The sequence below is a fragment of the Cebus imitator genome, unplaced genomic scaffold (assembly GCF_001604975.1).
Source record: "Cebus imitator isolate Cc_AM_T3 unplaced genomic scaffold, Cebus_imitator-1.0 Scaffold323, whole genome shotgun sequence".
NCBI lineage: Eukaryota > Metazoa > Chordata > Mammalia > Primates > Cebidae > Cebus > Cebus imitator.
In genome coordinates, this window is record NW_016107638.1 from 764,334 (window position 1) to 792,085 (window position 27,752).

At 48.6% G+C, this 27,752-nt stretch overlaps 1 protein-coding gene across 1 annotated transcript in view; it reads left to right on the plus strand.

Moving 5' to 3' along the window:
* Positions 1-27,752, plus strand: part of RIMBP2 (RIMS binding protein 2) — a 333,192-nt gene that overhangs the window by 81,107 nt on the left and 224,333 nt on the right. The window contains exon 2 of the mRNA XM_037729912.1: positions 7,985-8,119. The gene's annotated coding sequence lies outside the window, so the exon portion shown is untranslated. The remainder of the gene's footprint in view (positions 1-7,984; positions 8,120-27,752) is intronic.

The window sequence follows — 27,752 nt, forward strand, 5'->3', positions numbered from 1 at the left end:
TTTGAGGTCCAGGGGCTGTGGAGTGTGGGGTTTGAGGTCCAGCGGCTGCGGAGTGTATGATTTGAGGTCCAGCGGCTGTGGAGTGTGGGATTTTCTGTAGATACTACCGTGAACACATTCCTATTTTGACATTCGAATGCAACCTGGAGCCAGTGATGGTGCTGAGCAAGCAATGGCGTACACATTTGTCATGACTCTCTGCTTTTCTGCACCCAGAACAAGGCTATAAGATGCCCTCCCTAAGGCATTACCAGGTGTGTGTTAGTTTGGGTTTGGTTTTTACTAAAAGGTGGCAGAAAACCTAATTACACGGACTTAACCCAAAAAGAGAAGATATTGAAACACACTGAAAAACCCTGGTGTAGGTGTCTAGCTTCAGTTACAGCTTGATCCAGGGGCTCCAGTAATTCTGTCAGGACTTGGTTTCTCCTCATGGCTCAGCAGTGCTCTCTGCAGTGCTGACTCTACACCCAAACTCGCAGTAACGCCAGGCTAACATTCCTGCCTTGCTGGGCTCATGTCATGGAGATGGCCGACGGTTTAGCATTCACTCATTCCCACATCCGTTCATTTCTTCAGTATGTGAGTATCTGGCACATACTCAACACTGTGCTAAGACCTGTGTGGTTATTACCTTACCTAGTCCATTCAGCAAGCCCTTGGATCAGGGGATATTGTGCTACCTACTTCACAGCTGAGTCAACTGAGGCTCAGTGAGGTCTAAGGAGCGTTCAAGGTTATTCAGCTGGCAAGAAGCGAGGCTGGGGTCCTGGCACCTGCACACAACAAGCTGGTAAATCAGATAAATACATCTGCCAATCTCCAGCTGGTTCTGCTGTAATCTGGGGATTATTCACAACCACGGCGTAGTCCAGCCTATCCTCACTGCTACATATGGGAGGGTGGCAGAGAGGTGGAAGACTTCATTTGGCATCTCAACATGTGTTTCAGTCGCTTCTTGGCCGGATGCTCTCCTGGGTGCTTAGAATGTGATAAGCAGGTCCCTCCCCTCCTGACCGTCTGATGGGGACAGAGGTAGGTCCAGGCATTGGCCTGCCTGGCTTTTCTGCAGTCGTAACCATCAGCCATGCTGAGTGTGGAGAACATGGACGGCTGGGCTGCTTGAGGCTGGAACAAAGCAATCTGGTGAAAGCCGGGTCCTTACTTCTCAAGAAACATCAGCACAGGCACGAGCAGCAGGATGAGAGCGCAGAGGGGATGGGCCCGGCCCGCTGGTGCCCTGGGGCGGGGGAGCCGGGCTCTGTCCCTTGGCTGGGGGCTTCTCATCTCTGAATCTTAGCTTATTTTTTTGTGCTTTGGATTCTGTGACTTTATTAATGTGCTGGAGACCCTGTTGTAATTGGAAACAGAAGATGATTCGTTTACAGGTAGAGTCAGCTGGGTTTGGTGGCTCACAGCTGCCAGCCCAGCACTTTGAGAAGCTGAAGAGGGTGGATTACTTGAGCTCAGGAGTTCAAGATCAACTTGGTGACATAGTGAGATCCCATCCCTACAAAAAAAAAATGTCTTTTTAATTACCCAGGCCTGGTGGTGAGCACCTGTAGCCTCAGCTACCTGGGAGGCTGAGGTGGGAGGATAGCGTGAGGCTGGGATGTCGAGGCTGCAGTGAGCTGAGATCAAGTCATTACACTCCAGCCCGGGTGACAGAGTGAGACCCTGTTTTTAAAAAAGTCCTCTTTAAAGAGAGGCAGGTCTCTTCGGACTGGATGCTGTTACTTGCCGGACCAAAGGCAATACATGGCTTGTGGTGTGAGGTGGAGCAGGGCTCACAGACCCCGAGCCGGAGATGTGTGGTTGTGAACCTGCCTCAGCTGATCGATGGGAAGCTGAAGCAGGCGGATTACCCGAGCTGCGAGGGCTCCGATGAGGACTGGGTGAGATAGGGGTAGAAAACCTCAAACCCAAGCACTCCTGGTGCAGGTGAGCTTTTCCTCCGGCGTCCTCACTCCGCGTTTCTGGTTTCACATTCCTTCCCAACGCTTCTGTCTCTTCTCTCCGTGGATACAGCTCGAGAGAACAGGTGGCATTTCCCGCCTGCCTCCCCGTCTCTGCTCCCAAGGATATGTAATTCTGTGTCATGTGTCTCCAGGAGAGTTGATGTGAGGTGGGGAGATTCGGGGGGAAGAGAGCAACTGAGGAAAGGAAGGTAGTGTCTTGTGACACTGCTCATTGTGAAAGCACAGGTTCCAGAGGCTCAGAACGCCCGGCACTTGTCCCCCCTGTGACTCATTATGACAGGCGTGCTGTGTGCCAACCGCTCCCATTTGCAGGTTGAATTACCATCCTATTCAGCTGACACAAAGCAGTTCCTGGCCGGCTTGGGCAGCCCATGAATAAGTAAATAGCCTTCCAGCTTGGTGCGGAGCACAAACATCTGAGGCTTGGAGAGGCTGGCGTTCACGCGGACGGGAAGCGGGGCTGGCGGGGAGGCCTGGACCTGTCTGTCTGGTCCACTAGACCACGGATCTCTGGTGCCTTGTAAGTACCTGCTTTTGGGGCTGGGGAAAGAGCCCAGTGGGTTAATGAGATGTAGCTTAGACACAGACGGGAAATGCACCACCTCCTAGGCTGCTGGCTGGAGAGCGAGGGCTGTTCTCTGGACTGAGCTGGGAAGAGGCATTTCCAGCCCCGGGGGCCTGTTTCTAAACCTTTGGGTCTTAATTGCAGCTCAAATTGCTGTTAGTACCCTGTTGGTATTTCGTTCCAAGTCTGTCCTCAGGCCCTGTTTCAGGCTAGAAAGGACCTTTAGTCCCGGGGGTCAGTTTTGGGTAAGTTGTGGACAGGATGTGGCTCAGGGGGAAAGGCAGTGGGTTTAACCTGCCTGAGGCTGGGTGTTCCCTTACTTGTCCCTCCAGCTTTCCCCCCTCGGACATCACGGTTCTGGTGGGAACAGGTTGGTTTTGCCAGTGTGAGCATCACAGAACTAGCATTAGAAACAGCACATATTCAAAGGTGTGAAACCTCAGGTGGAAACTCCGAGGATGTATTTGATTTTTGTACAGCAGTTTCAGTTCTTTGAGCTCAAAGGATGACACGAAGTTGAACATCCTTTAGATAATGAATATAATCAGACAATGGATGTAATCGCAGTAGTTAATTTGGTGTAAGTCTGCTGTTAGTTGAGATCATATATGGTAGAGATGTGAGGGTGCTCACTCTGGCTTAAGACCCAGGGTTTCCTTTTTAATTTCTTCTATATAGCGAGAACCTTGCAGTAAACAGGTGAAATGAACTGCATCTATGCCTAACATTAAACAGCAAGAACTAGCTCTTCCCTTGTGGCGGAAGGCATGATTCTGTGCTCCGTGATGAAGATGTTTATGGGGCAGAGCAGGTGGCCGGTGTTTTATGTTGCCTGGCATTTGATGGCGGCAGTAAAACGTACATCAATTAATCATTGTTTTTGTTTTCCTCTTTGCCTAAATGGCTCTGTTAATTAAAACTTTGTGTAAAGTGGTCTTTGAGCTCTGTACTCAATTTTACTTGGGCTCATTAGGGTTGGTTATGCACAGCCCCACAAAGCCTTTATCTTGCTGGACCACTTTTGAATTAATCATCATCATACTTCACAGGTAACCATATGGAGTAGTTTTTCGTGTCCTATAACCATTAGCAAGCTCTCCAGTCAGCCCTGTGAGATATTAGAGCCTGTTAGGCTCTTTAACGATTGAGCAGGGCGAGCCTAGCGCAGGAGGGGTCTGGAGCAAAGGTGGTTAGAAAAGCGCATCCCCGGAGCCCGGGAAGATGAGGGGGGAAAGCGTGGGCTTACCTACTCTGTGCCGAGGATTCCGATGTTCACTACATGCGCTTAGAAGCCAGGAATCATTGCCCCACCTAAAATTTTTTCTTCTTTAATAGAACTAGAAAAAAATGGACATAACTTGCAGATTATCATGACTTCTGTAATCTTGTTTATTCATGTTATTCTTAACAATTTCTCTGAGAGAACGTGATTCCTCAGAGGTGCAGAATGGGATGTGTGTTGGCAGAGGTAAGGACTCGGGTGGTTGCATTAGGAGGGGAGGCATGATGACCAGTGCCTCTGCCTGCAGGGATCTCACTGGAGGTCTCCGCGTTGATTCGTTTGCCTCCAGCCCACCTGATCGTGGTTAGAAACGTCTCTGTGCCTTTCATTATTTACTGAAATCATTCCACAGTGAAGCAGGTGGACCCCTGGTGCATCAGATGATTTTAGGAGATGTATAGACTTTTTGAAATGTTTTTATGTGATAGCTGTTTGTTTCTTGTAGTTTAAGGAAAACACATAAGCATATCAAGGTAATGTGACAGTGTAAGGTCTCCTTTGAGACAGATTCATAGAGGAAGACTTCAGTGAGTTTCCAAACTAGACAGCATGCTTTCTTTTGTGCTCCAACAGTTTTTTTTTAACTTGAAAGTGCATGAATATAATTTGAAACTCAAGTGCATAAAGATATATGAAAAAAAATCTCCTGCTGTCTATTCTTTCTTTACGCAGTCCCTCACCAGCTTTCAGTATTTCTAGTGGTTTTCCTCTTGAAGCTCCTAATACTAAAAATTGCCTGTACTGTGACTTTTTTTTTGACTTGCCAATTTTCCTAAGTCAAAAATATTAGCAGCACTTTCTGGGATGGTGGACAAGTGGTTCTCAAAGGGCTTGGAGTGGGCAGTTTTGCCCTTCAGGGCTGGTGTTGGGAGACACTTCTGTTTGTCATGATTCAGGGAAAAGTGTGTGCTACTGGCCTCTGCTTGCTACTGGCAGGGATGCCGCTCAGTGCCCCATAGTGCACAGGACAGCCTGCACGAGGAAGAATTATCTGGCCCCAAACCTCACTCTGCTGAGGTTCAGAAGCTCTGTGATAGCTGAAGATTTAGCCTTAGATTCCCTCCCCAAACCTATACACATAAACTGCTACTTTATTTAAGTAAATAATTAGTCGTCACATTGTTATTGTGTGTGTATTGTTAATGGTAGCACCAATTAGTGACTGTGATTACATTTCCTTCATTGTATGGCTTTTTAGCTTTCCTGGAGTTATTAATAGCCTGATTTTCAATTGTGCCATTTGCAATCCACATCTTAAAAACTCTTCTCCAGTTCTTTCTAATATCAAAAGCTTTTCTTGAGTCTCTGTTTTCTCCAGAGTTTTTATTTCTAAAGCCCTTTGTCTTCTTATTTCAAACTGATTGCTCTGGAGAGCTAAGGCTCAGCTGTCACCTTGGAATTTTTCTCTATCCCTGTTTAGGGTAGGATTTGTTGTTTCTGCGATTCTGTGGCTTTGCCTTTTATCTTTTTTCCCACTTGTTTTTCTGCAGCACATCTTCCAGTTATTTCCCAAGAAGGAACACACCGTGGAGGTACATTTTATGAGTCTTTGCATGTCTGGAAATCGCTGTCCTCTGTCTTCACACTTGATTGACAGCTTGTTTGGGTATAGAATCTTAAGTTGGAGATAGTAGTCGATCAGAAGTTGTTGGTTTTTGTTTTGTTGTTGTTTGTTTTTTTTGAGATGGAGTTTTGCTCTTGTTGCCCAGGCTGGAGTGCAATGGCGTGATCTCGGCTCACCGCAACCTCCACCTCCCGAGTTCCAGTGATTCTCCTGCCTCAGCCTCCTGAGTAGCTGGAATTACAGGTGCATGCCAGCACACTTGGCTAATTTTTGTATTTTTAGTACAGATGGGGTTTCACCATGTTGGCCAGGCTGGTCTCAAACTCCTGACCTCGTGATCCGCCTGCCTTGGCCTCCCAAATTGCTGGGATTACAAGCATGAGCCACTGCAACCCAGTGAACCAGAATTTTAAAGACATTCTGTTGGCTTCCAAGATTGCTGCTGAGAAGTCTAATGCCCTAACCCATTCTTTTCCTTTTCAAAATTCTACCTCTCCCTTCTAATTGTTATGGGAAGTATTTGGGGCCTCCTCCTTATCATTCACCTTCTGGAATCTCATGGTACTCTCTGCTGTAGGTCTGTTTTCATCTATCTTGCAGAGCACTCATGAGATCCTTTAATCTGGAACATATTCTTCTGTTTTCCTGACAATTTTCAATTTCTCATCTATGACTCTGGGCAGTTTAAAAACTCTAACAAAACAGAAGTAAAGGAGTTTCTGATATTTTGATTGTTTATGTCAACATGAAGGTCTACTGATACACAGGAATTTTTGTTTTTAAATATTTCGTGGCCCAGATGGGAATTCTCCAAGAGTTTGCTGTGTGTAGCATGCTTGTTGGTTTTTATATGAATTTTTATTAATTAATTTGACCTATAATAACTCTTTCTGTAATTGGCTGGGTATCAGCCAGCAAATTGTTACTATTTTCTCTTCTGAAAAGCTTATTGGTAAAAGTTAGACCTCCTGGATCGATAGTTTCCTTTTTTCTTTAATATTTTCTAGCACTTTGGGAGATTTCTTTGTCATCCAAATCTGCCATTAAAATTTTTTATTTCAGCAACTCTCGTTTTCATTCGCAAGAGTTCTTTTTGTCCTTTGTTGGTCTTTGTAGCTTCTTGTTAACCTTTATGTGCTTTCTGAAGATACTTGTTTTGGTTGCCTGCATGATCTCTCTTTTACTCTTCCACATTAGAGGTTTTTTAAATGAAGCTGTACGCCTTGGTTAACTGGGTTTGGAGCACAGCCTTGACTGGTTGGGGGAGGTCCGTGGTGAGCTCACTCCAGGGTGTCTGTGAGGGGCGATTGTTTTGTTCTAGAAACTCCTAAGGCATGGTCTTTGCTCTTGGGTTGTAGTTTTCTACCAAAACATTTCCAGTTTCCTGCCTGGTTTGAAGGCGGTATGGGGTATCATCCACCTACATGCCTAATGCATTGGGTCTGGGGAGGGGCATCTGCAGGAAGACTGCCTAATTTCTGTTTCCGATGTAATAGCACTTGACTGTTATGACCGCTACCCACTACCTCTGAGTCCTGGGTTCCCTCATTAAACAGCTCTAGAAAATAAACTTCAGACTCCTTCCTAGATGTCTTTCTCTCAGAGATCCCTTGCACAAAATTTTAAATCCTATGAAATTCTAGCTTGAACTAACATTATACATGCCTGCTCTGTTCTTCCCTGTCAGACAGAGTGTCCTGGGAGGCCTTGATCTTACTCATACTTGGGCCTGACAGCTGTCGGGAACTTTGCAGGTGCTCAGAAAATGTTTGCTAAATTGAAATACGTTGAATTTTGGCCATGCAGGTGGTTTTTCAGCTCCAAGTTCTAGGATAAAACCTCCTTCCTTTTACCCCTGCTGGTTCATATGGACACAGGATACTGCAAGCTTTTTGATCAAACCTAAGTTAATTTATCTTCTTATTTGGCGATTCTGAGCAGGTTAATAACTCTTTTAAACAGAACAGAAGTAAAGGAATTTCTGATATTTTGATTGTGTATGTCAACATGAAGGTCTGCTGATATACAGGAATTTTTGGTTTTGCATATTTCGTGGCCAAGATGGGAATTCCCCAAGAGTTGACTATGTGTAGCATGCCTGTTGGTTTTTATATTGGTTTTTATTAATCAGTTTGATCTATAATAACTTTCTGCCATCAGCTGGGCATCGGTCACGTCTTGATAGTTAAGGGTACGTGCAGTGCGTGCCCTGATGCTGACTTGTGTCCTCGGTTCTGTCTCTCTCTTCTGTCTAACCTGGGTCATTAGCCATAAGGGCCTTTCTCCTGGCAAATTCAGGAACTTGAATGTCTACTCAGGGCGTCATGAAAGCTTTGTGTCAATGGCTGTGTATTTTTGCATTATTCTATACCAGGACATTTGGTTGAAGGGAAAGAAAAATCTCAGGCAGGGAGGACCATGAGTTCAGTTTCAAATGTGCCCCTCACTCAGCCCTGAGTGTTCTGAACTGGAAAATGGTAGCAGAATTCCTGCCTCTCCTTCCCTCTTAGGCATCAAGGAAGGTGGGGGAGACAGAAAAGCCAACTTGCAAGTCATTCTTGGTGACAGAAGATTGTGTCTGCTTCTTCCTGCAGCTTGGAAATGACCCTCCACACCTGAAGCCTGCAGGTGCTGAGGCCACATTCGCTCAGTCCCAAGCTTTGGGAGGCCCCTGGGGAAATTTCCCACTTTGTGTCCTGAGACCAGGAACTCAGCAGAGAAACTCTGTGGTAAGTCATGCCTTCTTTTCTCTGAAGCAGCCTTCCTCTGCGTCCGTTGGGGTTGTGTCTGTTCTTTCACAGCTTGCTGATTCATTCAAGGCATATTTATCGAGTGCCAACCGTCCGTCCGCGAGTTAAGAGGGCAGAGTGGTAAACAGAGCAGGTGTGGTCTCTACCCTCACAGAGAGAGGCACATCATGGGGAACAGCTGTGCAAAGGCCCCGAGGCAATAAATAACTTGATGCATGAAAATCTGGGTGTCTGGAGCACAGATGGGGACAGGTGGACAGGGCAGTTCATTCAGGAGCTTAGGGCAGGCTCTGCTAGGGGGTGGATTCTAAATCTTAAGAACAATGGCCGGAGAGTAGTGATTGATTTTAGCTGGAGAGTGACCTCTCATTTTTATTTTAATAAGATCACTCCCAGTGCTGAAGGGAGGTGGAGGTAAGCTTGGTAGCAAAGAGGATTAGGCAGTGACTGTAGAGCCCAGTTGACTGGCAGAACGATGGTAGTGGACGTGAGGGTCACTGGGGAGGTCAGGACCTGCTGGCCGTTGTGATAGATTGGGTGGGAGGGAGTGTGAGGGGGTGACAAACACGGCCTTCGTAGTTTTGGCATGGGCAACGTGGCAGAAGGGGAGGACGGTTTCCTAAGATGAGAACAACAGAGCAGAAGTGAGGGGAGATCCACATTCAGGTTTGCACTGAAGCCCAGTTCTGAGTCCAACTGACACGTAAATACATGGAAAAATCCGCAGTTCAGTGGCCAGGTTCAGGGTTCAGGAAAGAAACCTGGACTGGCTTCTTCATTCCTTGTGAAATGTTTGGTTTGAGGTCTCATGTGTAGAGGTGTGATCTAACTCAGGGCAGTAGTTCACTGTGTGATCGTCAGACAATCTTGGGTGGTAAGAACAACAGCTGCTTTCTGTTACCAAAGGTTTTCAGTCCCGGAATGGCTGGCCAGGCCCTGGTGGCGGTGACCGCTCCACCTGCATTTGATCGCGCAGCAGAAGGTGAACCAGCCAGACCTTTGGTGCCCCTGCTTGGGCTTGGCATTGCCTTTGATAGCAAATGAGTCTGAGTCTCAGATCTCAATAAGCATGGTGGTGGTGATGCTGGATGCATTCATTTTCCGTAGAAGGCAGAAAGGGTGTGATGTGAAGCTTAACTTTCCAGCGTAGGATACGTGCTTGATAATCATTTCTCATGACAGTAAAGTCACTAATCATCACTTAATGAGTAACGGCAGTGTCCTGGGAGGTGGGGAACATTCCTGGAAAATATTTCAAAACCCTTTAGTTTTCATTATTGTTTCTTCAATGAATATCGTTTATGACAATGTGTTTATCTGTATGCCCTAAAAAGACAAATTGTGTCATTAACAACACTTTCAAAGAGTGTGTTTCAACTGAGTGGTGTGGGTTATTATTTGTAATTTTTTTCCAGTGCATTTATTATACTTGGCCTATGGGAGACAGAAGCCAGTCTGTTCTCCTAGAGATCACAAGCAGATTATTTTGAGGGCTAATTACTTTTTTGATGTTTTTAAAGTTTGGTCATTCTGGGGTTGGAAGCTACGGCATGGAGTGCTGCGTGCGTGTGAGGCTTTCCTGTATTTAGAATGAGCTGGTCTTTTTTTGACGGATTGTCGGCTGCCTGGAATTGCAGATGCATCATTAAGTTTTTGCATTTAAATTTAGCTCTTGTTCTCACTCTAGAAGGGAATGGAATCTTTGAAGTATTTCACCATGAAGGGAGAGCAATTAGAAAATAGGTCCTCATGACTGTTTGAAGGAGTAGGTCTAGTTGGTGGCCTGAGGTGGACTGCACGTTTGACTTGGAAGAGGAGGCTCTCTGTGAGTCACCCCAGCCTAAGCACACCTCAGTGTTAGAGTTGTGACCTCTCCAAAGGCAGCACTTCCGGTCTAAATCCACAGCGAGCATTCTCAACAGCGCTGTTGTTTCTGTCCCTCCAGACAGGCCTCAGCGTCTCAGCGAAACATATTAAGATGCTTATTCACAGAGCCGAGTAGGATCAATTGTATCACCATCAACTTTCATAGGGGTTGTAAGTATCTGTGAGCAGCTTTAAAGTTATGCTCATTTCAAAATTGCTACAAGAGAATAATTTGAACATGCCTAGTATAAAAAAGATTAAGGTGACAGATATCCCAGTTACCCTGATGTGATCTTTACACATTATACATGTGTATCAAAATATCACATGCACCCCAAATAATACGTCCATCTATTATGTATCAATTTAAGAAACCCAAATATAACAGCCAGCGTGGTGGCTCACGCCTATAATCCAAGCACTTTGGGAGGTTGAGGCTGGCAGATCATGAGGTCAGGAATTTGAGACCAGCCTGGCCAACATGGTCAAACCCTGTTGCTACTAAAAATACAAAACTTAGCTGGATGTGGTGGCATGTGCTTGTAATCCCAACTACTCAGGAGGCTGAGGCAGGAGAATTGCTTGAACCAGGGAGGCGGAGGTTGCAGCGAGCTGAGATAGAGCCACTGCACCCCATTCTGGGCAACAGAGCAAGACTGTCTCAAAGAAACCCAAATATAATCCTTATAAAAGTGAATTAAATCAGTACAGTAGAAGAAAAAATTATTTTACCTTGTCAGATTTGAAGGGCATTAGATGCTCACTGAAAAAGTCACATCTCTCAGAGATGTATAAAGTAAAACATTCATGTCTCCCCATAAATATTTCCTGTTCCTAATTTCCATGGAGAATCGTTATTAAGAGTTTGGTGTTTCTTTTCAGAATTCTCAGACCTTTCCCCACGCATACACAAATATACACACAAATACATCTTCATGTAAAATAGATGCAGGTGCATAGACAGAAGTGGATGTTGTACACAATTCTACGTGTGCATGGCCAAGTACACATATAACCTCCTCTGCAACTTTTAATTTTCATTACTTAGGTACTAAATTTATATATTTAATTTGTAAAATCTCATGTGTCTTGACTCTTCTTCCAAGCTAACCACTGTCTTCAGTTTGGTCCTTCCCGATGTATACAAACATACGTGAAACTCCATCCTATAATTTTCTATGTGCTTTAAAGAAAACGGTACTTTTCTGCAGATTAGTATTTTCCATTTCCAGAACATTTCTTAGAGACCGTTGCCTGTTACTTCCTGTGAGGACGCTGGAACCCGACCTCAGCTTTGTAAATAGCTGTGCATCACCCAGCAGTGTAGCTATACCGAGTGTCTTGGCGTGGGCGCTCCCAGAGCAAGCCCAAGGTAAGGATTCTAGCAAAAGTGGCTTCACAGGGAGGTGACCCCAGGAAATTTTGGGAGGGGAGTGTAGAAGTGAGACAGGGAAGGACAGGAAGTGAGTAATGGGTATGTGTTATCCAGCCAGTTGCCACTGTGGGCGATGGGGGCTCAGTCCTGCTGTAGAACCTCTGGAGACTTTGTGGTGTATGCCGTGGGATTATTTGCTCGTGGGATGAGGGAGCTGGGGTATTTATCCACCAGTGCTCTCCATTTGGCTGAGGTGGCCTTGCAGGTACATGGAGGCTCCAGCATGTCTTGCTTGCCCTGCATGTAGGCAGGTTTGGGTCTCAGCTAGGCTGAGCCCCCAGGCACAGAAATGCAGGTGTTGGTGGTAACCAGCTTGGCGTGCATGGAGTTGAGGGCTAAGGGGTTGTGGGTGGCAGCTCATGCCCACTGAAGGCACTTGCTGCTGTTGATGAACAGTTGTGCTGTATGTAGATGCGCACATAGATGACAACAGTTAACTGTCTCCTCACCATGCCTAATTATTATCAGCACTACCGCAGGGAATGCATTTGCACATGCTACCCGTGTACATTCCTCTAGAATCTGTGCAGATGTGCTTCTATTTTGGAGGTTGGGGGCAAGGGGAGGGGGAGCATTAGGGCAAATACCTAAAGCATGTGGGACTTAAAACCTAGATGATGGGCTGGTAGGTGCAGCAAACCACCATGGCATGTGTATACCTATGTAACAAACCTGCACATTCTGCACATGTATCCCAGAACTTAAAGTAAAATTTAAAAAGTGCTTCTATTTGTATATGTGTTGAAATATGTATGAAAAGGTAAAAGGGAGTATGTGTATGTGCTCATAATCTGCTTTTAAAATTCAATAATGCATTATGGAATTACCTCAGTGTTCAATAGTTACTTAGTAGTCAATTTACCTTAGTTTTATATACGTCTGTGTATGTGTGTATATAGTCCAACAACCTGACTTTGTACACTACAGGTGCTTGGCAAATATTTGTTGAGACAAGAAACCACTGATACTAAAAGGAAGTGGCGCCACCAGTATCCCTGGACCTTGGCCCGCACCATCTGTTCTTTCCCCGTTAGATGAGTCCTCTTGTTCCTGCCTCCGGGGCTTGGTAGGCAAGAACCGTTTACTCCGTGCCATGCTCTGGGGACAGAGATTCTCTGGGCAGGCTCAGAGAGAGAAATGTTGTCGTCTTTGCCTTTGTGGAGAATTTTGTGACTATCAGCCTAGTGGAGGCATTGCCTAAATCTGCCAACTGACCTGATATTTCCAAGAGTGTTGTACAGGCAATAAAATAGACAAAAACAATCAGCAGACCCTAGCTAGCTACGGTCATGTATTCATTAGAAAAAATACAATTATTAGGAAAAATGTAACAAGTCGGCCAGGTGGTGGATCATTCCTGTAATCCCAGCACTGTGGGACGCGGAGGTGGGAGGATTGCTTGAGTCCAGGAGTTTGGGACCAGCCTGGGCAACCAAGTGAGACTCCATCTCTATTATAAAGTATATATTATGTATATATAAAATACTGGTGAATTATATATACAATTAGCGAATAACTGGCAAATTTATCTCTATGTAAAATAACTAGTGAATTACCAGTAGTTTTGTTAGTCATATATAGTTTCCTTTTTCAATATAATTATGTATGTAAAACACACAAACTCATTCGAAGAATGAGGGTCAGTTAATAGGTGGCACAGAGTCGGCAAAACTTGTGATGTTTGGGGAATCCCAGTTACCGGAGCCTCCCTTCAGCCTTGTGGGGGCCTCAGGGCTGCCCCAGTGAGCCACAGGTCGTGCCGTTACCCAGGACGGAACCTGAAACAGGAAGGCCTGCAAGTTCTCAGGGCTCATTTTTGGCCAGAACCCCAAGACTAACTGTCTCGACCTAATGTTATTTGTGCGGAAATGTCTGGTTCAAATGGGTCTTAATGTCATTACTCTTCCTGACTAAAGCAATTATGTGTTTTCAATTCCATTTTGTTTGTTTCATTTTGTTCTGTTTTATTTTTTAAAGTAGACAAGTCGACATGGAGTGGGCTCTGTTGGTGTTGAAGTCCCAGTGCCAGTTACGGTCAGATGAGGCCCGAGCGCTGCCCTGGGCCTGTCGGGAAGTGCGTGTGCTGCAGGCCTCGGTACCACCTGGTTCTGTGATGGCTCCAGGTTTACCCGAGAGGGCAGTGAAAGGGGAGAGGACAAATGTATTTGGAAGAGCTTTGGAAATGGTGAGGAAACCGTCACAGTTCTAGCTGTGGCGCCCAGGTCTCCCTATCGTCCATTTCACTCCTGTCTCTTGCAAACTCGGGCCCTGGAACATCATTTACTTTCTCCTTTTGTTGTGCAGGACAGAGATAGAGCTGCACGTTCAGAGAGGCCTGGGGGCTTGCTATGCCCTGTGTTATATTATGTGTGTTGTGGTTCAGATTTCAGATGAGACAGCTCAAACTAGCCTCAGCGAAAATGGGAGTTACTGACTGGTGTAATTGGAGAGAGAGGCGATTCTAGCTTCAGGAATGCCTGAATCCGGGAACTCCGCTGGTGTTTTGGGAATCTCCATTTTTTCCTCGGTGTTGGTGTCAGTCTTTAATCAGCGTCCCATAATTGTGTACTTAGAGCTCACAGGCCTGGCGCTGTTTCTGCATTGTATTACCATATCTACAATGACGCCCAAAAAGCCAGCAGGCTGTGTGTGACCATGGCTTGGGCACCCCGCTTTTCTCTCGTGGAAGGATCCACCTGTTGTCCTTCACCCTAACCCTCACCTTTCAGAAGACCCATCTCCCGAGCCTGGCGACTGAACTCAAGGGTTTCCAGCTCACCTAAGGTTACTTTCCATGTAGGGGGAAAACTCCCAGGGGGCTGGTATAAAAAATGAACGCACCCTCACTAAGGGATGACCTCTGCGTCCTTACAGAGGTGCGTGCATGTTTTCAGGCCTTCCCATCCAGACAGATCTCAAGGCAGGCTGTTCACCTGCCCATGGCTAACAATGATGCCAAGGGCCGCCCACAGACCTCCCAGCCACGCAGGTGCCACAGCCTGGAGTCCACGTCTGCAGGTTCCCAGCTGCTCACCACTGCTGGGTGGAGTGGTCGACTGCAGGTCACGTAGAGGTAGGGCTTGTTATATGTGAATTTTCGGTGCTGCAAAGGAAGTAGCACTTGAATATGAATTTCCTCAGCAAGGCAATTTACATCTACAGAAGGGTGCGGCTCACAGATGGAGCAATGGTGAGTGCATGCCTGGACGAGGGCAGGGAGGGGTTCTTATTCCTGAAACAGGTAACCCTGACTGCTGTGTCGTTCCCTGATTGGCTAGGGTTGGACCGCACAGTCTGAGCTGGTTCCGACTGGCTATTTTAAAGAGCAGGAGTAGGAGCCAGAGTGGCAGGGAGGGTAGTTTGGTGGGAAGGACAGTTGCAGGACAGGTCAGAACAGGTGACCAGAGGTGACTCAGGTCAAAGCAGGTGACCAGGGCAGGTGACGGGAGCAGGTGACCGGAGCAGGTGACCAGGGGAACAGATGTGAGCTGCTGATTAGAACTGGTGGAAAAGGCTGTTTACTGAAACTACAAGGAAGTTACACTGTAAAATGCAGAACTAAAGAATAAGGGAGCAGAACACACTGACATACTGATTCTTTGAAGGGAAACTTGGGGTTTACCATATCTAACAGACTGTTACAGGTTGAGAAGCATTTCCCACAAAAAGGATGTTGGAGGTCCAGCCCCTCAGAATGCTTTGGAGACAAGGTCTTTATAGAGGTGGCCAACTTAAAGTCACTAGGGTAGGCCTTAATCTGCTATGACTGGTGTCCTCACAGAGAGGAGTGTTTGGATGCAGAGAACACTGGCGGGGACTGGGGTGATGCTTCTAGGAGCCACGGCATGCCAAGAATACCAGCAAGCACAGAAGCCAGGAGAGGCATGGGCAGAGCCTCAGGAACCAGCCCCACCGACACCCCGGGCGTGGCCGTGTGGCCCCTGGGACTGCGGGGCTGTGCACGTCTGTTCAAGCCTCCTGGTTTGTCGTACCTTGTCACAGCGGCCGGGGGAAACCAACTCCAGGTCTCTGGTTGCAGGCAGCTGAACCTGATGCTGGCCACCTGGAGGGGAATGGGATTTGCTGGAAGGACCCGTGGTGAGGCCATGAAGCATCAGGGATTGGGAGCAGGCGTCAGGGAGGAGGAGGGCTGCTGGATGACCCGCCAGGGGATGTGCCGCGGCTGCTGGTTCTTTTGTTTTCCTTGGGTCCCTCTGCTCAAGATTTAAATTTGAGGGACTGATTGTTTAACTGGCACCCCTTGGGTCTTGTGCCCATCCCTTGGCTGGGGAGGGTGAGGCACTGTATCTGTCCTCGGCAGACCACTTCCAAAGCAGAGCCCGGAAACTCTGGCCAGAAGGCTGAGCCCCTGCTTTGGAGGCCCTTAGCAACCGTTGCCACAGGGTGTCCAGGAGCCTGCTTCTCTACATCAAGTCAGGTCTGCACAGCACATATCGGTGGGCAGATTTCGGCCCAGCGCTGCACGCCTGCTCCATGTTGGCCCTCCGTGTTCTCCCTGGTGCAAAGCACGAAGGACAGCAGGCTGTCTGCAGGGCCACCTCTTTGCTGACACAATTCAGCCACTGTCCCTTTAGGCACGTTGACCAGCTGTCCACCGTGGGCCTGTGCGGTCTCCAAGAGTTACCAGGCAATGCAGGCATTTGCTGCTGATAGACATCAGCAGAGAGCCGGCTCCAGCTCCCAGTGCAAACAGAAGGGCTTTGGTTAGGACAGGAGGTTGATAAGGGACCGTGAGCACAGCTGGAGCTTCCTCTTTAACCTGGGGCCGTGGTGTCTGTGCAGTCCCCTTGACGACAGGCCGACAGGCCGTGCTAGATTAGAGATCCACGCTAATCACTCACCGTGGAAACAGTAAGTGCTTGTGCATTTCCTGGTTTGTGTGAACATCTCCCAGACCCCCATACAGAATGGGAGCTTTCCAGATTCACTACTTGATTTAGCATGGGTAACTTACATGCATAGTCTCCACTCTAAACTGGGAAGTTTTGGATATCTTTGAATTTGAAGCGCCAGTTTGCCAAGGAGTAAAAAAGAATCAATAATATGATTAGTAAAGAGCGTAATTATTTCAGCCCTGGAAGAGATGAGGGAATTAAAGCTGCAATGACTGTCTCGCACACACCTGCCACCCTGTACTCGTGTGTGTTTGGGTCTGTGTGATCCACTGGAATGTGCACTTCACTGGGGAAGGGATTTCACCTTTGCTCACTCAGCATTCCCAGTGCCCACAAAGCTGCTCTGAAAATAGTAAGTGCAGAAGTTTGTTGAATAAATAATTGGATGGTTGAATAAAGAAGTGAATGAACAAATACTAACATAATAGGAAAATGTATTTCTTCAGTTTTGCCTATTTGGTGCCATAATTTGAAGGTTGCTTGCTACAGAGTAAGGTAGGGGTGTGTGTGTGTTTAACGTAGAAAGTCCATTGGCAATAAAGCTGTTAACTCACTTCTGGCTTTTGGATAAAGACCCCTGTGTGATGAAAGTCTGGGTAGAGGCCCAAATATCTATCCTCCCTTCCACCCTCCATCCTTTCTTCCCTCCTTTCCTCTCTCTAGCTGGGCTGAGGCTTGCACTATTAGCCAGACCCTTGTACAGCTGGGTGCAGCTAAAATCTCTTCATCCTTTTCATGTGCAGTCTCCCATTTACATTGCTTTATGTTGCTGAAATTTTGACTTTAAGATTATTTACGTTACAAAGCTATAAAGATATTTCCGTCTAGGCACTTTTAGGGAAGGCACTTTGCCTGAATCTCTTCCTGAGGAGTCTCCCACCTGCCTTCAGGATGCTTGTTCAGGCGTGGCTGTGCAGCAGGAAGAGCCACAGCTCCTGGGAGCCCAGAGCACTCCCCAGAAAGGCGGCTGCGCAGGCCCCTGGATGCGGCAAATGCCATCCTCCACCTGCTGAACACCGCAACGTTTCCGGGAGGGCGGGAAACCTGAGACCCCAGGGAACCTGATCCTTTGGTCTGTACCAAAAGGAAAGGGCAGGAGGATTCCGCTGTGGGGCTCCTCGGACCCGGGCCCACGGAGAGAGATGAAGATCCTGCACTATATCCACTGCGTGTTGTCTTTAAAAAAGGATCATGAACACGTGTAACATTCTAATCTGACGTTCTCTGGGAAGAGCTTTTTGTGTTGGCTTGATCAAACCAGGAGTGAATGTAATTGGAGGAAAGCCTTGAGTGCTGATCATATGAGGCAGGAATGATTATTTAGATAGAACGTTCATATTAGCCGGGCATGGATGCATAGCTATAGGCAAGCAAACTGCTGTCGAGGGGACTGGAGAACGTTGTTCACTCTTCATTTGAAAAATTGCTTTGGGGATCTGTGACTCTTAGGAGAGTTAGATTTTCTTTCTTTCCCTTTCCCCTTTCTTTCTTTCTTTCTTTTTTTTTCTTTTTTGGTGAAGATGAGGTCTTGCTATTTTGCCCCAGATGGTCTCAAACTCTTGGGCTCAAGTGATCCTCCTGCCTCAGCCTCCCAAGGTGCTGGGATTACAGGTGGGAGCCACCACAACCGGCCAAGTTAGATTTTTCTAAGTATCTTTGAGTTCTAAAGATACCTGGTAATCTGAAAATCAGCTGATACAATCAAAGTTTTCCAAAGACTGGACAAGATCCCCACGTAGCCCAGACAACTGAGCAATTCCTGTTCTGCCAAAGTGACTGGGATTCACGTGGCTCTGTGGATTCAGAACTGGGGTGCATCTGTGGACCTTCAAGGGCTGGAGGTGCTGGGCTGCTGAGGATCCAATCATGGACACTCGGATCTAACCAAGTAACCAAGTCCCTCTCGGTTACTTTCTGAAGCTTCAGCCAAAACGAGGACCAGCCCATCTTTGCTAAAGGAAAGGCCTCCAAGCCCTTCTCAATACTTCCTGCTAAGCAGCCTCTAGCAGTAATGAAGGCGGGTCAGGGGAAACCTACGTGTCATTTCTGGGGGAGCTGTAACTGGCCTGGAGCCTGTGGGCCAGAGCATTTACTGAACCCCCAGTGGGCGCCCCAGGGCAATGTGTGCTAGGAAAAAAATGCGGTCTGGTGAGGAGAGCTGGTGACTCACTCCTTCCAGTGAGGAGGGAAAGGAAATGTCAGCAAGAGGCAGAGGGCAGGGATGGTGCCATCTGGAAGCGGATGGACCTGGGCAGCTCTCAGCAGCAGGGTGTGGCCTGGGCTTCATTTCCCTGAGCCTTCACGTCCTTGTGTGCTGGATGGAGGTGACAGCACTATGGAGGGTGGGGGGTGTTTGTTGGTGACAGTGAAACGCAGAAGAGACTGGTAGGGTCTCGGCACCAGGCCTGGCCCACAGGAAGCTCTCAGAACAGGAGATGTGAGGCTGGGGTGTCTAAAAAATTAGAGATGGGGTGAGCCTCTCATCAGTGGGACATGGGGGGCTCTGCAGAGGATGGGGCCCCAGCACCCCAACTTCAGGTCGGCAGCTGACACCAAGGCCCATGTTGTGGGTCCCACAGCCCACACAATTAGTCCTCTAAAACCTTTCCTTTCTGCTCAGGTCTCTGGCAGAGCTCCCCAGGCCTCTGTGCTGGAAACTAAAGTCACCCTGTTTCTTCTCTTTCCTGTGGTCCTGCTTGTGCCCAGCCAAGCTCTTTGCTGGCTGCTACATGGAGATGTAGAAGGAGCTTGCCTGTCACTGGGAGAGACTCCCGAGCACCGCGCTGACTGGGTCTCGGGACTTTTGTGTCTTCCTGCCATCCCTGGGCTCTACCTTGATGAGCTGGGAAGGCTTTGGCTTGGGAAGATCCCTTAACTTCTCTCCCATGCATTGCTTCCGAGGATGGTGTCCTGCACATCTGGGTGCTCAGTAGACATGGCTGATGGGTTCAGCAGCTTTTTCTATGCCTCAGTTTCCTTAGGTCTCAAGTGGGTTTAAAAATAATCTTGCCTTGTAGACAGGTTTGAGGAGAAATCAACAAGCTCTCGAGAAGTGATTCCCAACTGTGGTAGTTGCTCAGGTGATTCTGCACTGGCCTGAGCCAGGAGCCCTTCTGAAAATGGCAAGAGCCAGAGAAGAAAAATGGGGAAGGTGGAAGTAAGGAAGGAGAGAGGATAAAAGAGAGGAGGAGGAGGAGAAGTGAGCCACACAAGGGAGGAAGAGAGAGGCATGGGGGGAGAACAGCTGGGGTACAGAAAGGAGAGGAGAGCGGGGAACCAGACACAGACGTTGCATGTGTCTGGTCCTCTTCAGATGTCTAGGGATGAAAGGGGACACCGTGAACAGCTTCCCATTCGTCTGGTGGGAAGCGTGCAGACGGAATGTTGTGATCTGTAACAGGAGACGTCCTTGCTCTTGGACACAGAGCCGCAGCATGCAGAATTCAAAAGGCTGGTGTGTATGTGTGTATCCAGCTGCTTCGCCCTCCTGCCAGGCGGGGAGAACGGTGCCTGCCAAAGGTGAGAAGCAAACGATGTTGTCTGGACCACGTCCCCTCCCGGAGCAGGAGGGTCAGGGAGCCATCTAAGGGGCACGTGGGGACTTCTCCAGGTAGCTTGTCTGGGTGGGTGCTGGGGCTTCCAAGTGTGATGGCAGAGGCTTGAAACCAGTGCCCACCACCGCAGGGAGATGCCTGTCACTCCTCGTGGAAAACGGTGCTGCTTACACTGATCGGGCATTGGTTTTCCTAATTCTCCTCTCCTAATTCTTACGCAGTGTTGCGTTCCATGGCCTAGGTAAGCAATGTATGTCCCTCCACCCCTTTTTCCCTGTCTATAATCAAAGACGAGCACCTGTATCCCCATAGCTAGGCCTTGGGGGGTTTGTTGGTTTATTACCGTGAGAATCTGGGTCAGGCATGGTGGCTCATGCCTGTAATCCCAGCACTTTGGGAGCCTGAGGCGGGCGGATCACTTGAGGTCAGGAGTTTAAGACCAGCCTGGCCAACATGGCGAAAATCCGTCTCTACTAAAAATACAAAAATTAGCTGGGTGTGGTAGCACTTGCTTGTAATCCCGGCTACTCCGGAGGCTGAGGTGGGAGAATTGCTTGAACCCAGGAGGTGGAGGTTGCAGTGAGCCGAGATGGTGCCACTGCACTCCAGCCTGGGAGACCCAGACTCAGTCTCAAAAAAGAATCTATATATGTATGTGTATATATGTATATGTACCATGTATACGTACACATGTATATTTTATAGACATATACATGCGTCACCCCCTCTCATATACATGTGTGTATATGTCTATAAAATATACATGTGTATTTATATGCATACACATATAAACACACCCCTGCACGTTTCCTGCCAGGTAAATGAGCTGTCCAAGGTGTCCCATTTCATACCTACACATCTGAACAGAGCGAGATACAAACGTTATCAAACATATGTATATAAAATATTTTATAAAACATTTTATAAAATACATATCAAATGTGCGTATCTTGTATATACACATTTGATTTTTTTTACTCAAAAATGTGTCATCACGTAGAATTCTAGCTTGTGATTCTGAATTGGTTCATTGTAGTCCATGGCACGGATACACCAGTTTTATTTGACCACAGTTAAAAGACGTTCCTTTGCAGACCTTCAGGATTTACCCTTTTTTCTTTGCCTCGTCAGTGCTATGCTAAAGATCTTCATGCATACATTCTTATGTTTTTTATTTTATGGAATCCATTCCTGGGACTCTCTGGGTCAAAATTTGTGTATACGTTTTTTAATTATGTCTCTGAGAGATTGCCCCTCAGAAAGACTCCGGGAGTCGGCATTCCCACTGTTTCTGTATGGAGGGTCCTATTCCTTTTTCCTCCCACCCCAGCGCTGGCTGTGACCACCACTCTTCAGTTTTTTTCCATCTAACACGTGAGGAGTGTTGCGTTGTTAGGGTGTAGGGAATGTTGTCTGTTTATGTTGCTCACTGACCGTCTTCCAAGGATGAGAGAGGCTGAGCGCAAGGTTGGTAATTAATCACTTGGTTTTCGCTGATTCCTGTGGGTGCTGCCCCAACACACGCTAGTCCCTGGCCATGAGTAACTTGTTTCTTTCTTGTGCTCTTTAAGGAATGGGAACCGTGGCATTGATTTCTTCTGCTTCCAGTCAGATAGTGTACGTGCAACTGTGTTACTAAGTCTCAAGTGCTACGGAAGCATAAAGTATAGGCCAGCCCTCTGTATCAGGCGGGACTGTGTTCAGCTGCAGGTAACCATGGAACCCGCTGACACGGCCCTGCAGAGACCGGCTGGCTTTTCTCATGCAGGAAGTCAGAGGCCACCATGGCAGGGGTGGTCCGAGGGCTGGAAGGACCCCGCCTCCCTCCCTGTCTGCAGTCGTTGGGGTCCTGTGGTGGCTGTGGCACCTCCTGGAATCGTACCTGCATCCCAACAGGAAGAATGGGAAAGGTAGACAAGGGCTGTCTCTTACTGAGACTGAGTCTTTTTTTTTTTGAGACACAGTCTCACTCTTTTGCCCAGGCTGGAGTGCAGTGGTGTAACCTCTGCTCACTGCAACCTCTGCCTCCCAGGTTCAAGTGATTCTCCTGCCTCAGCCTCCCAAGTAGCTGGGTTTACAGGTGTCTGCCACCACACCTGGCTAATTTTTGTATTTTTAGTAGAGACGGGGTTTCACTATCTTGGCCAGGTTGGTCTTGAACTCCTGACCTTGTGATCACCTCAGCCTCCCAAAGTGCTGGGATTATAGGCATGAGCCACCGTTCCCGGCCTATGAGACTGAGCCTTTCCTGAGGAAAGGAAGAACTCGATGCTGGGCCTTCCCTGCTTGCCTTCCAGATCCACCCTCTACCTTCTTCTGTGCCGCACTCCACCTGCGGGGTGGGGGCCGGGTGCGCTGGACTTCCTCACTCGGGTTCCCTTGCCCTGTGGCTTCCAGGTGGCGTGGCCCACGGGGTTGCAACAGGAGCCTGGGGATTGCAGCAGGGGTATCTGAGGTTGCACACTGGCCCTCAGGCGGGGTAGTCACAGCTCAGACAGCTGCGAGTCGCTGGGGGCAGTGTCCCCTGCCTTGCTGGCCCCTGCAGCCCACCAGTGCAGCTGCCAACTCTCCCTCCATCCCGTACCCTCAGTACTCACAAGGCATGGCCTTCGCTTTGTCCTGGATTCTGACAGATGTGATTTTCCTAAGGACACACGCGTGGTCAAAAATGTCACCTAGTCATCCTTGCTGGCGGGGGCGGGGGAGGGTGGTTTGGAAAATGTATACCAAGGAAGGCCAGGGAGAAACAGCTCGTGAGTGGGGTAACCCAGTGTCTAAGTGGATGGGTGCAGGTGGCAGTGACGGGGGACTGGAGACTAGATGGAGCCTGGGTCATCATCAGGGGTTACCTGGGAGGTTCTGGACTTGGGGGAAGGTGGAGGGAAAGGAGAAGCCGTTTTACCCACCTGGCCTCTTTATACTGCGAGTGACAGATCCCAGCTCAGTCCTGTAGGCTGTGTGCCTTGCTTCACCCCATGGGGTCTAAGCCCAGAATGAGGCGCCAGGGTCTGCGTCCAGGTGAGCCTGGCGGCTCCACATCCCTTGGTGTTGGTGGTGTTGCCCAGAGGCTGGAGTCCACGTTAGTGGCCTGAGGCTGAGTTCAGGCTCTGCCCCCGGTGGGCGGTGTGCCTAGAGGCTCAACACGCCTTCCCCCGGCCCTTTCGAGGCCTCCTCTGTGAAATGAGGTGTTGGATAAGACTCTCCAGGGTGAAGCGACCTGTGAGCTGACCCTGTTAGACTTTAGAAATGAGGGAACTCGAAGGCTGGGGCTCACTGGGTGCAACAGCCTCCAGTGGACACGAGTTTCTGAGACATTGTGAGTGTTATTGGGGGGAGGTGACAGCAAATTTAAAGCCTTAAAACTAGTTTTATGAGTCACAAAATGTTTGTTAATCTCATATACATTGCTAGGACACATTACCTAGTTTTTACCCTTTTGTGTTGATCAGAGATAAGTGTATATTAAATCTATTAAGTATTACTGAAGCACGGAAAGGCTTTAAAATCACCTGACTTCTGGGCCACACAGATGGCGGAAGCTCTCCCTTCAAGGCACAGCCGTCGGCCCTGGAGATGGAGTGAGACTCCATGAACAGAGGACCCTGGAGGCTGCCCTTGCGGGAGGCCCCAGAACGGGAGGCAGGGGGAGGAGCAGGCTTCCACTTGCCCCATGAGGGTTGACTTTGTGCCTGCTTGACTGGGTTGAGGGGTGCCCAGAGAGCTGGTCAGACGCTATTTTTGGGGGTCCCTGAGGGCGTTTCTGGAGGAGGTGAGCATTTGGATCAGTGGACTGAGTAAGGAATCGTCACAAATGTGTGGGGGCATCCTCCGACCCATCAAGGGCCCCCGCAGAACGAAAGTCAGAGGAAAGGTGAACTTGCTGCTTCTGGAGCTGGGACTTCTGTCTGTCCCGCCTGCAGATGCTGGAGCTCCTGGGCCTCGGACCTCTGGACTCCAGGCCTCGCACCAGCCCCGCTACAGCACTGAACCCCCCCCCCCCCAGTTGTCTCACCCGCAGCCTTGGGCTGGGAGTGATAACGTCAGCGCCTCCAGTTCTCAAGCCTACAGTTTCAGGCTGAATTCCCACCGTTGGCTTTCCTGGCTCTCCCGACGGCAGACAGCAGATCATGGGACTTACTGGCCTCTGTAATCCCACAAGGCAACTCCCAAAAGAAGTCTCTTCATGTGTGTCTATCCTGTCCCGTTTCTTCAGGGAACCCTGACTAACTACCCCCGATCCATCCAACAGAAGAAAGTGACCCAGGCCCAGCGAGTTCTCCCCTGGGTGGGTCAGAGTCCCTCCGATCATATCACCAAGGAGGGTTGATCAAGAGCCCTGCTAACACCGGTGTCAGGATTTCGTTCTTTTTGATGGTGGAACAACATTCCGTTGTATAGAGAACAATTTTCTTGACCCATTCACCCGTCGATGGACACTTGGGTTGATTCCACATCTTGGCCAGTGGGAATGGTGCTGGGTAAATGTGGGGGTGCAGACAGCTTCGCGACAGGCCGAGTTCATGCCCTCTGGGTCGATGCCAGTGGCATAGTGGGCTCATACTCGTTCCATTTATAATTTTTTGAGGAAGGGAACCTCCATACTGTTTTCTGACAACATGAATGAACCTGGAGGATGCTCTGTTAGGTCATAAGTCCGGCACAGAAAGACATACTCCATGGTCTCATTCATACGTGGCAGCTAAAAAGTTGATGTCGTGGAAGTAGAGAGTGGAATGGCGGTTGCCAGAGGCTGAGAGGCGTGGGGAGATGCTGGTTAAAGGCTGTGTAATTGCCGTTAGATGGGAGGGTGCATTTCAGGGGATCATTTGTATTGTGAGGTGAACATAATTAATGGTGATTATTGGTAAAACATGTTAAGGGAGTGACTGTTAAGTGCTCTCACCACAAAATAACTGTGAGGTAATGCACTTAATTAACTAGATTTAACCGTTCCACAGTGTACATATATGTCAGAACATCATGTGGTACACAATAAAATCGTACAAAACAAACCACAGTCCCAAAGAGGAGTGGCCTGGGCAGTGCTCCATCCCCACAGGGCCTGAGCCTTCCCTTTCCGGCGGAGATGCTTCTCCTCACTGCCCACTTCCCCCCAGGAGAAGGGTCCTACCCCAACTGCTCCTGGCCTGCGGAAACCTCTTCATCCCTGGGAAGCTGACACTGACCTCCCAACCCCCAGTAGAGACACGAGGGTGGGCGGTCAGACCTGCAGGAGGGATGCATAGCCTGGACAGAAGGTCTCTTTGACCCTGAGAACTTGCAACTTTCCTGAAATACCCAGAGAAACCAGTGTAGCCAGGAGGCTGTGCAGTGCCAGTGGGCTGTGCATGGGGGAAGCTCCCTCGACCCTCTGCGCTGGTGCCGTTGGCCTTCCTGCCCAGTACCCTCTTTTCTTGAGTGTCTTAGTTTCCCTTTGTATTCGGTGTTGTTTTATTCTTTTTTGTGTGTGTGTGTGTGTGATTACAGTTTTATTTCTTTTTTTTTTCCCATTTTATTGCATTTTAGGTTTTGGGGTACATGTGAAGAACATGCAAGATTGTTGCATAGGTACACACATGGCAGTGTGATTTGCTGCCTTCCTCCCCATCACCTACCTCTGGCATCTCTCCCCTTGCTATCTCTCCCCAGCTCCCCACCCCCCACCGTCCCTCCCCTATCTCCCCCCAACTGACCCCAGTGTGTAGTGCTCCCCTCCCTGTGTCCATGTGTTCTCATTGTTCAGCACCCGCCTATGAGTGAGAACATGCGGTGTTTGATCTTCTGCTCTTCTGTCAGTTTTATTCACAAAAGAAACCAAAGCGTTTTCTAGAAGCTCTTTCCACAATTTTCTTTCCCTGCCCTGGTTCCCAGGCAGGAGCCGAGGGGTCAGACATGGCACAATTGGAAGCACGCTCCTGGGATGTTGATTCTTTGAGTAAATCAAGGGGAAAAATCAACATTTTGAGCATATTTACTTCAGTGGCAAGTTCCCAGGTTGAACTTGGGCTGACCGGGGAACCCCTGCCTTCTGCACCTGGCCCCTCAAGCCCCTGACCCCCACACATTCCCACATCCTCTGGGAGCGCCCCTTTCGGTGGAGTCCTGGCTTTTCTTCCTGACGCTTTCACTCAACGCAGAGCCTAAGCAGCTGTAAAAATTGATGCTTCTGCTTGGACAGCCTAGAGAGAAAAGTGGAGAGGAGAAGATGGAACTTGAACCTGGTGGAATGAGTAGTTTCCCGGGGCTCCCCTCACCGAGCACCCCCAGTGGTTTCTGACCCATGCGAGCTCCTGCCTGCTGGGGAGTCAGGTTTGTGTCTGACTCCCTCTCGGGCTGAATGTGGAGAAACAGCCCCTGGTGAGGATGTCTTAAGGAGGCGGTGTTTTCATGCCCGTCCCAGAGAAACTCGCAGGAGATGATCAAAGCACCGTGAATAAGCAGCGTGTTCCCACTGAGTGTGTGGAAATGTGGTCCTGGGTGTGGAGACATGGCAGAAACCCTGTGAGAAACACACGCGTGCACAAGAAGCCATGATTAGCCGGGGTGCTGTGTGGCAAATTTGAGGAAACCTACCAAATGGAGGCACCGTCTATTAAATATGATCTTAATCAGCCTGTTAAATTGTGATCTGAGCAGATGTGGTCACGGATAGAGCCTTTCTCCCCCGAGAGGAGACATCAGGAAACGTTTAACGGGACTCTTTCAGCACCTACCCACCCCTCACTCCCAGAAGCATCTGTGATATTAGGATAGTGTGGATCTTTTCAAGTTTTAACGTATGCCTTCCCCGTCCTGTGTCCTGAACGTGGGGTAAGTTCTGAGAAATGCGTGTCGGTGGTCTCGTCATGGGAGCACTGCAGTGCCCCTGCGCAAACCTAGCTGGGGGGGCCACTGCCTGCCTCGGCTGTGTGGTCCAGCACATTGCTTCTGGGCTACACACCTGTGCAGGATGTGACTTACTGCATATTGCAGGCAACTGTAACACAGTGGTAAGCGTTCATGTATCTGAGCAGATAAAAGGCAGAGTATAAAACATATAAAAGGCAGGTCTGTGGCTGAGTGCTCGGCTCAGGCTTCTCACAGGATTGAAACTGAGACTGTTTACAGAAATTAAATTTGAAGGAATACTTTCTACACCTCAGGCTCACGGCCGGGGCAAGCTGTGTTTAAAGGGTGTGATCTGGTGGTTGTGGTGACTTGGACTATTGCAGCCTTGAGACATTTTGCTTTATTTCTGACTTCAATCAAAGGCCAGGCTCTAGCAGCGGGGCAGAGTTCATATTTAGAAGCTGAGGAGGAGGCTGGATATATCTCTAGTTCGTGATCTCTACCGCTTGCTCTAACAACTTACAGCTCAGGAAGTGCAGACTTTCAGATGAGGTTTGGATGGAAGCCACTATGCGTTTTGCTATAAATGGTGAATCCCAAGAGACACGCCACAGCATACCTTTTGGGACATGTTGGCTCAGCTTCTGCCTCTTCAACCTGCACTTCTCCCTACCTCCGCAGCGCGGGTGCGGGTGCGGTGACAGCCACCTGAGGACCTGGCTCCTTGCTTGGAACTGAGGAGCTGTGTAGACGTGTGACTCCCTTCCCACGCGTCCCGCTCCTGCCTCTCTGCAAACCCTGTGCTTCCTTTTTTATGGCCTAGCCCAGGCAGTTAGTGGCAGGATAATAGTGAGAGGGTGGTAATCCCAGGAATGCAATGTTCTGACTGTGGTTTTTAATTTGAGAGAGCATTTTTTCTTAGAAAAGTACAGAGAAGAAACACTGTGTGCAATTCCCACCACGTAGACTCTCAGGCAAGGCCGATGTTTTTTTTTTTTTTTTTTTTTTTTTTT